Source organism: Canis lupus, chromosome 20, assembly GCF_003254725.2.
Source record: "Canis lupus dingo isolate Sandy chromosome 20, ASM325472v2, whole genome shotgun sequence".
In the NCBI taxonomy this organism is placed as follows: domain Eukaryota; kingdom Metazoa; phylum Chordata; class Mammalia; order Carnivora; family Canidae; genus Canis; species Canis lupus.
The window spans coordinates 18,880,189-18,895,806 of NC_064262.1; the positions used below are offsets into that span (position 1 = coordinate 18,880,189).

The 15,618-nt window shown below is 41.3% G+C and overlaps 1 protein-coding gene and 1 long non-coding RNA gene across 3 annotated transcripts in view; both read left to right on the top strand.

Annotated features, from left to right (window-relative positions):
• The window catches only part of PDZRN3 (PDZ domain containing ring finger 3), a 237,461-nt gene that overhangs the window by 67,142 nt on the left and 154,701 nt on the right, over positions 1-15,618 (top strand). The gene's annotated exons all lie outside the window — the stretch shown is intronic.
• The window catches only part of LOC118351594 (uncharacterized), a 32,408-nt gene continuing 17,240 nt past the window's right edge, over positions 451-15,618 (top strand). The window contains exons 1-2 of the long non-coding RNA XR_004807250.2: positions 451-3,253; positions 4,991-5,078. This is a non-coding gene — a long non-coding RNA (uncharacterized LOC118351594). The remainder of the gene's footprint in view (positions 3,254-4,990; positions 5,079-15,618) is intronic.

A 15,618-nucleotide genomic window follows, 5' to 3' on the forward strand; every position in this document is an offset into this window, starting at 1 on the left:
GTTAGTTCATTTCCTGCCCTTATGAATCATTACAACAACATAGTCTTCCATATCTTTAAGCATTCTTCAGAAATGTATTAATCATAAGACATAAGATATGACATTTAAATGTTAAATGGAAGAAAATAGCCAGAGAGATGGATTAAAAATGTTGAGATACATTCCAGGTTTGGAATTGATTTTATTTTCAACCACTAGTTTGGTTACATAGTTTTTTAAATATGAGGCCTTGGATATAAAATGTTTCATTATTAACCTAAATTAAGAATAAAGAATAACCACATATTCAATTTTATTATCACCACAAAAAGGAAGGATTCAAATCTTAAGATGAGAAATAGTCCTAGAAATCCAACTTTCTGACTTAAAACTAGTGATCAGGTTCCAAGCCAAGATAATTCAGATTATATTAACTTGAAGCAGCTGTTGCCTTTGATACAGTACTTTTTTTTTTTTTTTTCTGGAAATGGAAAAGGTCTTATAAAGAATACTTGTGTTGTTTCTTTTTGAAAGCAGCTGGCTTCCCATCGTTGAGCTGTTTTTTGAGTTGAGAAACCCCAGGCTCTGGATGTTTTTCTTATAAGGGAGCTGGGTGGATGGGAGAGGTGGCTTTGACCATCATGTGCAGGGTCCAGCCATAGCCGTGTTTGGGCCAGAGGAAAGGACAGACCCCCTCCTTCTTCTGTCCCTTCTGTATTTCCCCAACAGCAGGCCTGCTGCTATATGTGTCTCACCGTCCTAACCCTGCCCACAGGCCTCAGTAATGTGAGGAGCAGGCTGGCAGAGCAACTTCTCAGGCGTTGTAGAGGGAAGGCAAGAAGGAGGTGGAGTTCTGGGGCAGCACAGGGAGGAGAAGGCTGCTCCCTGGTCAGGTGCACAGGTTGAACAGTGGCATTCTGCACTAGGTTCTTCAGATCACTGACCCCAGTGTTCTCCAGAGGGACAAGTAGGGAAGACCCTTGGGGGTTGGAAGCCACCTCCATTCCTCAGCTGCTTCTACACACTCCCATGTGACCATGGGGTCCCTAGGAGAGCAGCTTGGATGTTATTTCTTCAGAGTTGCCTTTAATTCCTGGCATGAACTCCTCTCTAAACACTGAGTAGTTTTCCTTACATAGTTTATAGTTAGTATTTAATAAATGTCTTCTTCCTCCTATTTTATTCACCATTTTATCCTCAGCACCAGGTACCACGTCTGGCCCAGAGGAAGCTCTTGGTAAATGGTCAGTGCAGAAAAAAAGATGACTTTTTTGACAAGTAATTTTACATCTCTTTGCTTTATTTAGATATCTGAACTATCTTGAAAATATTTGTGCAAATGCTGATAGCTCCCTTTTGGGGAGGGGGCATAGTATACCATTTGTCAACAGGAAAAAGACAAAATTACAGTATTCTTTATACTAGATATGATTATATTTTATATTATTATAAAATGATATGTGTTTTATATTGTCTGAAATCATTTTTAGCAAAGTCTTAACTTTTCAAGTTTCTTAAATGAAAAACATTCATAGATTATGAATGAATTATTGCGTATTATATTTGAGATTTCCTTGGTGTTTATAAGCCACTCTAAAAATTTCAAAGAGCAAAGAGTGAGTTTATGTTATTCTACTCCTTTTAAAGGCAGGGATTTTGAAAGTTGAGAGGATTTCTTAGTGTGGCAGATTTGGGAAAGAGAAATGGTGGGTAGGGGACATTTTCAGAATTTTCTCTTGTGACTTCTTAAGTTTATTCTTGTAATTATTGCCTTTTCTAAATTACTTTGCCCTCTTCAATGATTCGCACAGCACCCTGCATGTATTAGGTTTTGGACATAGGTTTTGAATCAAGGTATGCATTTAGCTATGGATAAGAACATGGAAGGAAGACCTAAATCTAGCTATGACCAGTCTTGTGTTAAAGCCTGTTCTTTTTTACTTTTATACATTTTGGATGATAGTGGCTTTAAATTCAGAAGCAGAGGACCAAGGTCACCATTGGCCTCTCCCTGTCATCTTTCTATATCCTAAGGCTTGTTCTTTTCATAGAGTTTTCCCCTCATCTACTGTGGAAATTCAGTATATGTTTTCTGTCAGCATTATTTTTCCAAATCTGTGGACTTTAAGACATGGCGTTGGTTCAGACTCCATTAATGTGGAGTTGGAGGTCATTATGCTGGAGCAAATCTGAAGACAGTCCTTGTTGCTCACAAGGAAAGGATATGCCAAGGAGAACGATAGTTTTTACAAAATGTCAATGGGGAAATTTTAGTTACTGAAGAGAATAGAACTGTTCTGAACATCTTGGACTGTAGGAAATTCTGCAAATTAGGGCTCTCCCTAGGGGTTTGTAAATTTCGATTTGGCTCCACATTTCAATAACCATTGCAGCTGCTCTGTTTTGTTGTTTTACTCTGAAAACAAAGGTGCTCCTTCTGAAAGCTTCTCCAAGGCCTTACACTCATAGTTGCTTTGTGGTCCCAAGGGACATGGCTAGATTTCTTTTTTTTTTTTTTTTTTAAGTAACTAGTGCTTGTTCTGGAGGAATAAGGTAGTGGCTCTAAAATGTTCCTTTAGAATGTCAGTGATTATGGTATAATTATCTTCCCCGAAAGAAAAAAAATAATTCTGGCTCTGATTCAAAATATAACAACACTTTGGCTATAAATCCCTAATTGCCTCTAAAAAGCAAAAACAGACATGTTTAATTTTTCTATCCTCTCTGCAACTTATCTGCTTTGTCTGGTGATTAAAGCAGGCGACAGTCAGGCCTGTTGGAATCTGGTCCTTTCCCTGTCACTCACGGTTTTGGCTCAGCCCTCACAATGTGCTTGGCCTTGTTCAATGCATCATTATAGAAAACTGCTCTCCCTACCATGTAGGAGTCTGCAAAGATTCATTCTACTGAGAACTTAGTAAGACACTGAAGATGTTTGTGTGAAAGACAGTATGATGTCACTGCATTATCACAATTAGTGACTATCTATGGGGATTCTGGAATTTGTCTTAATTTATTTCTCTTAACCTTTACATCTTGAAGGTCTTTCCAGGTTGGGATGGAATGGTTTTTTAAACCAAGGCCTGGTTTTCCATGGAATAGCCATTTCTCTGTGGATGTCCATTAAGGTCGTTCCTAATTTTTCCCTGTTACAAACTCTGCTGCAGACCATGCTTTCATGAACCATCATGATGATGGTAACAACAGCATTAACAATTAACTGACACTTAGAAAGTACTTATTTATGCACCTGGCATTGTTCTTCACATCATTGGTATGTTGGTTTCAATCCTCACAACAATCTTGTGAGATAGGTATTCTTATTCATATTTTACATTGGAGTAAATTGAGGCCCAGAGATGCTTTCTAACTTGACAACCATAATAGCTACTAGGTTTCATAGCTGGCATATGAATTCAGATGGTACTTTGTAGGTATATATAAAATGGTTAAAACATATATTCCCCTTCCTTGGTTTTTTTCTCCTGCCCAAATGGTGGTCATTACTCACACTCAGACTCTGACATTCTATTCTATCCCAGAGCTGCCTGTATCTTTAGCTAACAGTTCTGTGCTGATGATGCCCAGACTTCTAGGCTCCCTTGGCCTCTGCTTTGCAAAGTGAGATATTTGCATACACTTGTAGGTTTCATATTCCCCAACCCCCATTCTCTGTTATTTTTGTCTCCCTTATACATCCCTCCCTGCTACCCCTCCCACCCCCCCACCCCCACCCCAGCTCTAGTCAGGATGAACCCTCTTGTCATTTGTGTGCCATGCATATTTCAGCGTCTCTCCTCATCCCTTTCCGTGCCCTTTTCATCTAGCCGAATCCTACCTGTCCTTTGCCAGAACTCAAGATGATCTCCCCCATTTCCTTTGCCAGCTAACTGCTCTAGCACATATTTGACATTTCTCTCTTGTGGAATGCTCTCCATGGAATGCTTAAGGATGTGAATTGTGGTATCTGAGTGTCTGGGTTCAAATACTGGACCTGGGTTATTTAGCTTTGCTGGCCTTTAACTTTCTCATCTACAAAATGGAGATAATAGTTCTTATAGAGCTATGAAGAAAAAAATGATACGACTTTGTAGAAAAATGTGACCTTTTTACTACTGTTTTACAGTCTCAAAACGCTTTCCCCTCTTTATAGTCTCACCCCTAGCCCTTGATTATTCTATTTTATGTGCTCATTTTGCCTCTTTAAATTATGGGAGCTAGGGTCACCTGATACTTGTCTGTCCACCAGAGAATCAAGCCAGAGTGGTGAGCAGAGAGTAGGTGTTGCTTATTACTGAGTAAAGCATTGCTGAGAATGCGTGAATCATCATGCTGAGCAACTGTGCTCTCTAAGCTGTGCTGTTTATCCATGAATAAAAACATTTACCTTCATTCTGGAGAGCTGTTTTCCAAACACCATATTTCAGTATCTTCAAATTCCAAACAGTTTATTAATCATACTTCTCCCAAACAGTGGCACCTATTTTCCCTAGGCAGATACCTATAGGTAGACATCTTGATCAGTCCAATTAGAATTTACTGAATAACACAAATAGTGATGTGTTAGCGGTATGTTTTATATAATCCTGCTTAGTTTTGGCAGAATCTACTTGATAAAAAATAAACTGTCCTTTTGAAAGTTATTTTAGACACACAACCTGTATATACCATAAAGATTTCCTTATAGCTTATATTCCTCCCAGGGGAGAAAATAACCTAATTTTATAGGGTCATGAGGAATTGAGATAATTGTGTGAATTCCTGATGAACCTACTGTCTAGATCTAGTTATTATCCAATTATAAATAGTCATTAGGACACTTGATGGGGAAGGGGCAAGTTTTGAGTGGTAAGAAGGTACCAGCGCAACTAGCTAATTCCTAATATAGGGAATAGTTACCCCAGTTATATAGCTTTATATAGTTACCGAGGATATAGCACTTACTATATATGATTGTTCCAAGGTATGGAGTTAAAATCATGCTCCTGTTTATTCCTTTCATTCCCATAAGAAATCCAAGAGGCAGTGTTCAGGTGAGGAAGTTGAACTCCAGGGAAGATGAGTAACCATGGGAACAGAGGAATGTGCTAGCGAAAGAGGTAAGAAAATAAATGTACTCCAGGTGACTGGACTTTTTGCCTTTGTAAAACTGCCCCTGACCTCGAGTAGAGAGGACTATCCACATGGAAGGAGGGAGAGGCAGTGAAAGGGACTGGAAGACCACAGGCATCAGTTGTTTGGACATGGACGGGTCTTTAGCCCAGCTGCCTCCTAGAAATGTGGCGGGAAGTGAGGTACTAACCTCTGGTACATTAAGAGAAAGGTAATAGCCATTGTGTTGCTATGAGAAATAAATACAACAATGTGTAACAAAAGGATTAGTAGTTGACTGCCTCAAGACATAGACTCCAAAAATATGTCCTTTACCACTTTCAGGACTATCTCTGTGGGCTTCTACTATTACAATTAGGAAAATAATTACGTTAGTTTCAAATGTAGCCAAAGAAACCTGGAACAATTGTAACTGTTACTTACATTCAGCATATAGGTCTGATTTTTGCTACATTGGCTTTTTTTTTGCCTTCTCTTTTTCCTTTTCTTCTTGATGTACTGAATGAAGTATGCTTCAGTATCCATCATCTCTAAAGAAATATAAACATTTTCTTACCTAGCCACAATGGAAGTGACAAAGTGAAACAGCTAAAACTGGTGATACCATAACTTTGGAAAGTAATTTAAAAACAGGATTTTTCTGTGGTTTGTGACTTTTTCAAGAGTAATGAGTTTTGTTTGTGGGTTTGTTGTGCTTCTTTTTCTTTTTTCTTTTTTTAAAGATTTATTTTTATTTATTTATGGTAGACACAGAGAGAGAGAGAGAGAGGCAGAGACACAGGCAGAGGGAGAAGCAGGCTCCATGCCGGGAGCCCGACGCGGGACTCGATCCCGGGACTCCAGGATCATGCCTGGGCCAAAGGCAGGCGTGAAACCACTGAGCCACCCAGGGATCCCCTGTGCTTCCTTTTCTTAAATTGATTTTTCATCAGATAATATACTCAAGATTTAAATACACTCAAGTTCTGTGAGTAGTGACTGAAACATGAATATGGGCATTATTCTAACAGGTGTGTTGACATTTTACTATAGTGGCTTGGAACTCTTTTAAGGGGGTCAATACTGTGAAAGACAGATAATAATACCCTTTTACCAGCTCTGGTTGATCCCATCTCCTCCCTCCTGAGCTGTAAAAGGAGTGTTCTAATGTTGGTGTATGTCCTTGCTGTCTCTGCATTTTTAAAGAGTATTTTTGGAATTAAGACTGATGTTTTCTTAGATTAAAATCCGTACATGAAAAACAGATTCCTTCATGGCTTACAACAATCCTCCAGTAGGTACCATAATACCTCCGTTTTACAGATCCAGAAACTGAAGCTTCAGAGCGTCAGAATGATCTTACTAAGGTTGTAGTACCCATCAGTGGAGCAGCCAGTGGAGGAACCTGACTGGTGTGACTTCAGAGTCTGCTCTGAGTCCTGTGTTGTCACAGTGTCTCTTGTGAACCTGAAGTTGAGATGAACATAAGCTATCATGGAATCTAGACGCAAGAGCATATAGCGGCAAGTTTAAAACGTGCAGTCCACAGACAAGATATTTAGTGGGACTGGATATGCAGCACACAACTTGGGGCACTGGCAAAGCAGTGAGGAGGGAAGGCACTGTTACTGGGAAGTGTGGATCCAAACCTATGATCCAAGAAATTGAAGACGGAAACTTGACTATGGAGAGCAGGGCTTCTCAAGAACAAGCTCCTTGGACGTGAATTGGAAGTGAGGAAGATGTCCCAGCTTACTGATGGGAAAGCAGTGTCCGAACAGGGCGGCCTCTCCTCGGTCGTGGCCTGCCTTCATCACGGGTTGCGGGAAATGGGTGCGATGGGCTGTGCCTGGCCTGTGGGAAGACGGGGGTGCAGCTGTCCCTACTGTCAGTGGCCCGAGACCCTGCGAGCTCGGCCAGGCCCGCACAGAGCAGCGGGCAGGGAGGCCGCCTGTGCCAGGGCTCTGGTTCCACTTGAACTGAAGCGAATGACAGTGCAATTGTTACCACCTCAGACATGGACCGTGAGGATGACAGATGCAGGGGAGTGAACCGCTGCTCCTTGAGCACATCCAGAGCTCTTCAGTGCTGTTCAGCTTGAACTCATTTTCTGATGCTCTCGAAATAAACATTAAAAAAAAAAAAAAAAACGTTTTGCAGCATTTTGCTTCAGCAGGGCAGGGACACTCGGGAGCATCCATGTCCCTGGGACCCCTGTGCTAACGAATCTGCTGGTTTCTGAGGTGGGCCCAGATGCTGTCTTTATTTTCGGAACATTAATTCATCCCCCTCCTTGTTCTGATCATTGGCACTCACACTTCTTTCTAGTACACAAATAGGATATTAGAGAAATGCCTGTTTGGATGGAAACCACAGTATGTAGATCGGCCTTTGTGCTTAGAACATAGTTCTTCATCCACAACAGGAACAGAGCTTTAGGGTCATTGCTTATAGTATTGAAAGTGTCTCCTGCTGCGAGATTTAGCTGGAAGCTGAGTGGGGCAGCGCTCCTCACCGGCAACAGTGGTTTCCCATTTTGACAGCACACTAAATCAGCCTGGGAACTTGGAAGTAAAGACTGAAGCTCAGCCCCCACCTTCAGAGAATTCTTAATTGATCTAGGGTGGGACCAGGTATCCCTACGTTGAAAGGCTCTCCAGGTATTGATAATGCAGAACCAGGATTGAGAACAGTGATTCTCAAACTTGAGTATGCAGCATAATCTCCTGAAGGGCTTTTAAAACACAACCCACTGGCCCTCACCCTCAGAATTTCTGGTTCAGTAGGTCTGAGGTGGGACCTGAGGTCCTGTATTTCTAGCAAGTTTCCAAATGATGCTAATGCACTAGTTTCGGGAACCCACTTTAAGGACTGCTGGCCTAGAAGGATCTTTCCAGTAGCTTTAGGTGAGTCTATTACAGAAAAAAAAAAGTGATACCAACACAAATATCTAGTGTTGCTTTTAGTAGAACAAACACTTTCAGCACGAGTATTAAAATATCATAGTTCTCCATTTCTAGGCAAGTTGGGCCATTAGCTTTCTTCTTTAAATCAGTTATCTTAACTGGTAGGGCAGCTAGAGACCAGGATCTGAAAGAACTAGATTGGAGGCGGGTTAGGGTTAAACAGAAAGGAAAATATGGCAAGGGTCTATGGAATTGTTACTCAGGCTAGCAAATGACCTGTGATGGAGGAGCTTTACTGAGACACCTAGTTTGGAAACAGATGAGTGGCAACACTTACAGTGCTCTGGGCAGCATGAAATGTGACACAGTAGTGCAAAGATGAATAAAAAAACATGGTACTTAGCCCCCAAAAGAGGACGATTGAGCTGCAGAATGTATAGTCTATGACTAAACGTATATATTTCTTAAATGGAGACCCTAAATTTCTTTTTATCTGATTCTTGGGACTTCTCATAGTCCCCTTGGATTCCCCAAGTGTTTTCCTCAGTCTTTTTAAAAACTCATTATGCAATGTTCAAAGTTCTAGGATGCCAACTCTGCCCTCTGCCCTGTCCCAGGAGTCGTCTTGCTGCATTGCTGCCCGTCTGTCTTCGCCTGACCTTTATGGAAGAGTGAACTTGTAAAAGCAACTGTTCTGTGTCCCATCCTCATGGCCTTCCAGGATTGGGCTTTGAGTGCAAGCAATAGCACAGCTTGACTCACTCTTCCTCCTTGCCATGCAGCTTCTCTTGAGTGAAGTGCCCAGCGTTAGCTGATGGAGAAGAAAAGAGCCCATTCTATCCATTTGACAGACCCTTAATTAATAGTAATCATGAACACTGAAGTCATGCACTGCCACGGCATTCACCATTGTTATCTTAGCAAATCCTGGACTTGACAAACAGAGCACCCCTTATTCTGCAATTAAGTGAGAAATAATGGCATCGCTTCAGCTTTGAGGAAGGAAATGTTCAAGTGGAACCTCTGGATAATTAAGCTTAACATTATGATCAACAGAAAGTGATTGTGCCTGTGTTCAGAGGCGAGAAGAGATAAGCCACCAAACATGTGACTTAGCAAAAGAAATGGTTCTTGTGACGGAGGAGAGTCTCCCCCACCCCGCAACGACAGCCAGCCAGCTTTGTGCTTGTTACGGGGCAGGTGCTGTTCTCTGTCCCATTCTCTCTCTCCCAGCTGCTCTCAGGTTCTTGCTCATTGATTCTAGGGGACTGCCTTTGTAACGTTGGCTTGTTTGCCATTTCTTTTTATGTCTTCTAGCATCTGCTTTTCCTGCTTTTTGTTTTATATTTTGTTTTTCTTCTTTGATGAGAATCACTTTTTCTTGATTTAGACACGCTGGCTTTCTGACATGTGAAATTAAAACAGTTTATCTAATTTTTAGCCAAAGCAGGTGTTGAGTGGTTGACCCTATCAAGTGGCTCACTCCAGAAACCTCATTTACTCCTGGTTTCTTTATTATCTCCCCATAATTCTTTAGCTTAATAAAATGCATGTGTGAAAGGGCAGGGGCAGAAACCACAGCTCTATGGTGTGTGGATGTCAGCCTGCCCCCCCCCCCCAGGGATTTGGGAGGGTTGAGCTTACAATGGGAATGTCAAGCTTCCAGAATGTGGTGCTCTGAAGAACCTCAGATTAGTGCATGCCCAGGAGAAGGATTCCTTCTTTGCTTTGGCACATATGAGTATGCCCCTCATATGGAAACACCCCCTCATTCCCTTTAGTTGAATCCTAGGGACATAAAATTTTTATATATACTACTTCATGATTCCCAACAGCCCCAAAATATTCAGTATTTTTTGGCCTGTTACAGAAAGTTTCCAGGTCCCCAGCATCAAAGAAAGCTTTAGACCCCAGGTTGTCAGGTTTAGGTATGTAAGTACTTTCTCTCACCAGCATCTAAGGTTGGCTGGCGGATACCAAAGGCACATAGAGGAAGAGATGCACTGGTTATTATCCTCATCTTAATTTAGCAAATGTCTGAGGCTCCCCACCCCTTTTAACATTTTCACCAGAGCCCAGACTCATCTTGTGGAGCATTCCCCCCACCTCTTCATTCCTAAACCCCTGTGTATTATAAAGGAAATGAAATCCATATGTTTCTGATTCATTTACATGTAGCTCATCAAAATGTAGTTTTGTAAGAGCTCTTTGGTGTCCAAGAAGCATTTGGAGCCTTTTTATGAGACTTTGAAACACCTCCCTCCCTTTCCCCTTAGAACCAGGAAGTTGGAACTTGCCAAGAGTAAATAAAATCAAGCTTCAGGGTTGACTCTGTCTCTGGTCTGACCCACCAAACTTCAGCAGACTCAGAGCTTCAGCAAGAACAGAAAACGACTCTTTTTACCCTTTTGAAGGTGCCATGGAAGTGGCACTAATCTCACTTAAACCCTACATGACATTGAGTTTGGTCTCTTCCCCAGCTTCTCTTGGAAACAGCTGATTGACCCCACACAGCTCAACCTCCTCCCTCTTGGCCCATTGAGGGAGCAGATGGCTGCTGCACAAGCTCAGAGGAGTGGTTCCTTGCGCTGTTTCCCACCTCCAGCCACCAACAGGTTGCTAATTGAAATCTTTACAACTTCACAAGCCATGGATTCTTAGCAGGGGGATTTCCTTTGCACCAGTGGCTTCTGTCTTGCTGGGATGGTGACTGAGGCACCCACAACTATAGGCTTTAGTAGGGAAGCCTTGCTTTGAGTGTTTTTCTTCATCAAGTAAGGTTTATCAGCTTTAAGAAGGAAACTACTGCTATTAAGACTAGCACTTTTATTTTGTACCAGCACAGAAATGATGTGAGTCCACCTGTTTTCAGAGTTAAGTTCATGAAAGGTTAGAATTTTTCTTTGTGACCCTAGAGAAGATGAATCATGTACAGCCACTCAGGAGTTTAGGATTCCTTACTTGGGTTGTTGTAGTGAGTGGGGTAGAAGGAACTCCAACTTCTGTTTTGTGCATCCATCTCGTGTGTCTGATGCAGGATGGTGTTGGACCTTTCAGGGACTACAGCCTGGGTGCCTGGTAGTGCAAAGGTGGCAGGGAGGGGGAAGTAAAGCCAGACCCAGACCTGGAAGTTCTCACCCTGTATTTCAGCTGCTGAGCTCAGGCTGTTTCCCAAGTATGTTTATTTCCTCATGTGGACACATACAATGTAATATAAGTCATCTACTCCTTCACATGTGACATTGACTCTCAGGATGAGTCTGGAGAAGTGTGCTTTGTCTTCCCATTCTTAGAATTTGATAACGTCCTTGGTTAGCTTCAATTTGAAAACAGTACAGTTAATTATTATATACATTTTGCACGTGTGTGTACAAGTGGGGGAGCCATTCTCAGTGGAAATTTTAAAATACTTAACAGCAACTGTAAAATATTTTAGGCTAGTTAGGAAAGTCTCAACTAGGCCTTGTGCAACCTTGAAGTCTGAACATCACCCAAAATCCCATGGCAGGGAAAAATCCATGACCAGTCACACGTGTTAAAACTATCCTATCACTGGTGAAAGGGCATGACACCAGGGTGCTTCATTAGGTTAGTTATTTCTCTAAATGAAAAGCTCTTATACAATCCAAGGGACAGATGGCTGTCAGTCCATTGCAAAGATGGTTTCAAGGGGTTTAAAGTTTGCCCAACAGACAGTGAGGACCATAGGTTCCATGAGCCGTGGGTGAGATTTCCTTCATTTCCTCCTGCTGGTCCTTACTGTTCCCCAATAGATTGCCGCCTCAGGTTTACAGATAATCCGGCAGTCTATGCCTGGTCTATTTAATTCCCGCTCAGTCTTCCAGTACTTTCATTTCTAGTGGAGAAATAGAAGTTGAGCTTCATCCAGTGTATTTTGCCCAGTGTGAGTCATTCATTAATTGACTCCTTCAACAGACACCAAGTGCCTTCCCTGTGCTGAGCCCTATTCTGGGTGCTGGGAAACCGTGTGTAGGACAGATACGGTTTCTCCCTTCACACAGCTTCTGTTCCTCTGGTGCTCACACAGATAGCCACAGAGCCGGATGGTAAACTTGGGCCCTGGACTTTATTGAGAAAGAGTGGTGATTTTCTTCCCTACGCACACCATGGCTGACTTCCCTCAGAATGATCCTTATTACACTATCTTGTGGAAAAAAAAGTCTGCCGCAGTGCTCAGCCAAACCCCCACACTAAAATGGAAGACTTTGAGGGGGAAAAGCATTTTAATCAGAATTTTGGTATAGCCAAGAAATTTAAAGATCCAGGAAGGTTTGCCAACATGTTCTGAATGACTTCTAGGACTTGCGAATGTCTCAAGGGCTAGAACTTCGAGGGTGAGCCCTATGAGGTCTCTTTTTGTTATAGGTCAGAATTATCAAATACTGGCAATTCCTTATGGTTTAGTCTAATAGATTTTCTGCCTCTTTTACTTCATTCGTAGTAAGTACTTAATAAATATAAGCCAAATTGCTTTGCATGTCCCAGGCCCTCAGGCATTTCTGATCGGTCTAAACTACTTGCCTTTGGTCCATTTTGTGATTTTGTATGTAGCAAAGTTGTAGAACATTTTATTAAAACTTACTATTCATAACCTTCATAGTGGTAGCTAATAGGGTTTTTTGCAATCCTCCCTTCTCCAAAGGATTTCTTAAACTCTCTGATCCTCGATTATGATCTTACTGAGAAGGATGTTGTTGGTAACCCCTCTTCTCACCTGTTAAGGTGTTAACAAGAGGGGTCCTGAAGGCACAGGGGATAGAGCAGGTGCATATCCAGCACTATTAGCCCTGGGGGCCTTCAGCTTACCTGTCCCCCGCCCCCGACTGTGTACTGAGACTCCAGGTGTTTGGCATCCCGTGGGGCTCTGTAGATATGAGCAGTTATTTTTATTATTACTATTAAATGTCAGTATAGTCAGTGACCATTATAATAGCATGATGACAGGTGGTAGCTACCCTGGTGGTAAGCAGAGCATAATGTATAAACTTGCGTAATTGCTATGTTATACACTTGAAACTAATGTAACATTTTGTGTCAGCTACACTCAAAACAAATGTCAGTGTAGGTAGACATGCTGTGAAATGAACAAGATATCTAAGTGGATTAAAAAATTTTTTTCCCCTTAAAAACTATGCTTGTTTTGTTATTTGTATGTTGCAAGTATTTGGAGGTGGGGAATACACTGTGGAGATTTTGATGAAAAGGTACAGTATTGGGCTCAGTTTTCATATCACATCTCATGCACATTATGAAACTTGTAGAGAAACATGCCGCAGGTTAATGCCTGGCACATAATAAACCCAGAAAATGTTTTTAACAGTAACTCTAACAGATATTTCCTTCCTTCTCAAAGTAAAGTACTTGATTTTACGAGCTTTTTCTTAGACTCTTTCAAAAACCATCTTACTGACTCACTCTTTCCAGGAGAAAATCCAGATAGTGGAGATTCAAGGAAAAAATACTGTTAAAAAAAAAAAAAATACAGTGGAACTGGGTATGTTGGCACCATGGTATGGTGGTGCCTTTGAATGTTTGTCTTTCTCTGAGGTAACCTTCAGGATTTACTATTCAAATATATGTAGCAGTTTAAGGGGTGCCTGACTGGCTCAGTCCATAGAGTATCTGACTTGATCTTTGGGTCCCGAGTTCAAGCCCCACCTTCAGGCATATAGAGCCTGCTTAATACTGAGTGATTAATCAATAAAGGCAACAAATATATGTAACAGATTAAGATACATTGTTAAATAAAAAGCAAGATTTGTTTTATTTATTTATTTATTTATTTATTTATTTATTTATTTATTTATTTATTTTTTAAAGCAACATTTAAAACTGTGTCATATGTGGTCTCATCTGTGTAAAATAACAAGTTGTGCCAAGAACAATTTGAAGAAACGCACAGGGTTAACTGTGATGGGGGGCAGGTTGGGTAAGCACAGACTTGTTGATTATACGTGTTTTATTCTTTAAGGGTTTTTTTGATAGCATTTATTTATTTGGATAATGAGCATGTATTTATTTGGATAGTTATAACTAAAAGTGCTGAATCTGAGTTAGGCAAGAAGTGATACTTTCGTTTCAGTGTGCTTGTTAGCTTGCAGTTTTAGTGGTCTATTTGAGATGTTAATGTAGAAGATAGCCTGTGTGATAGCTCCAAGGATTGGCCGTGCTAAGCTCACACCCTACAGTGAACTTCATTTCTAAGTAGAATAGTTGGTCCAGTTTTATAAAACATGCCTCTGGTGTGCGTCAATGCCAGCTGCATTGAGAGCTATCTCTGAGAACAACTGTGAAAGAGGCCGGAGCCTTAAGAAATACTGGATCCTTGATCTATTAGGAATGCCTCTATTTTTAAGTTGTAGTTAAGACTGAAAAGAGAAAACCCTATGGCCAAATCACATTTGCAAGCTTGCAAGAGTACATCTAAAGTCTGAATGAGATGTCCTTGGTGTTCTCAGCACAAGACTCCATTTGGCCTAGTTTGTCAGTAAGGTAACTCCCTCATTTCTCAGATGCTTCCCCATCTCACGGCAGGAGCTGCCCTTACGATTCTGAGGAGCAGGTGGGCCAGTCAAGGTAGATCAAGCGGTGCTGTTGAGGGCTGTTGGAAGATGCCATCTCCTAAGTGCCTGCCTCATGGTGCTGACCTCTCAGGTGCTGGGTTCTGGGTCTGCCTGCCTGCTGAAATTGGATCCTGGGACCCTGCTTGGCTCTGGATGCTGTCTTGGCAAATGGCTGCATAGTGGTATTTGGAACAATAGAAAGTTGGAGCCCTGGGCATTTCTCTATTGATGTCATGTTCACCTTCTTAAAGCTGTCCATGAATATGACCTATGTGTATTTGCAGTTAAACAGGTAAAATAGGAATCCAAAAGTAGAACCTGAAAGGGCCAGAAGTGCCAGACACCTGTAGTGCCCAGAGCAGAAAGGCACCGTTTGTGATGACCAACTCCAGTTTTGAAAGTGATGCTTTTAGGATTCATGAAGTACCAATTTTGGTGATATTCCACATAACTGTATGAAGTGAATATGTGTGTTTTTTCATATGGTGATCATCCACAAGAGGTCTTAGAATGACCTTTTACTGTGCCTTGATCCATGTAAATGATTTGTTTAGATTTAAGTTATAATTCTTCTAGAAAAATGAGTTGCTGCAGATTCACTGATACAGAGCAATGGGGCTGGAATTGAAACCCAGGCAGTGTGATGGTGGGGCCATTGCTCTTATAACACAAACACACCAATGTGTTCCCAGGTACTGCTGACCTGATGGCTTCTGGTCATCCAGAGAGACCAGTAAAATACGTCTGCTGATTTATCTTGTGCTTTGCATTTCTCTGTCCATAATGAGTTGATAATGCCATCAAAGTAGATATTTTATTGTGTACTTTCTCCATGTGTCATTTATAGAACTTTGAAGACCTGTCCCATTATTGACCCCATTGTTCATAGTTCCCTCTCCAGAGAAACTGCAGATTGCTCTTATCTTCTGTTTGTTCCCCCCTCCACACACACACAACTTTAGTTTCTGATGACATATCTTTCATCACAGCCCTAAAATATTTCAAGTTTTTTAAAAATAGTCACTCAAGTATTACTTTTAATATCCTACTCTGTTGAA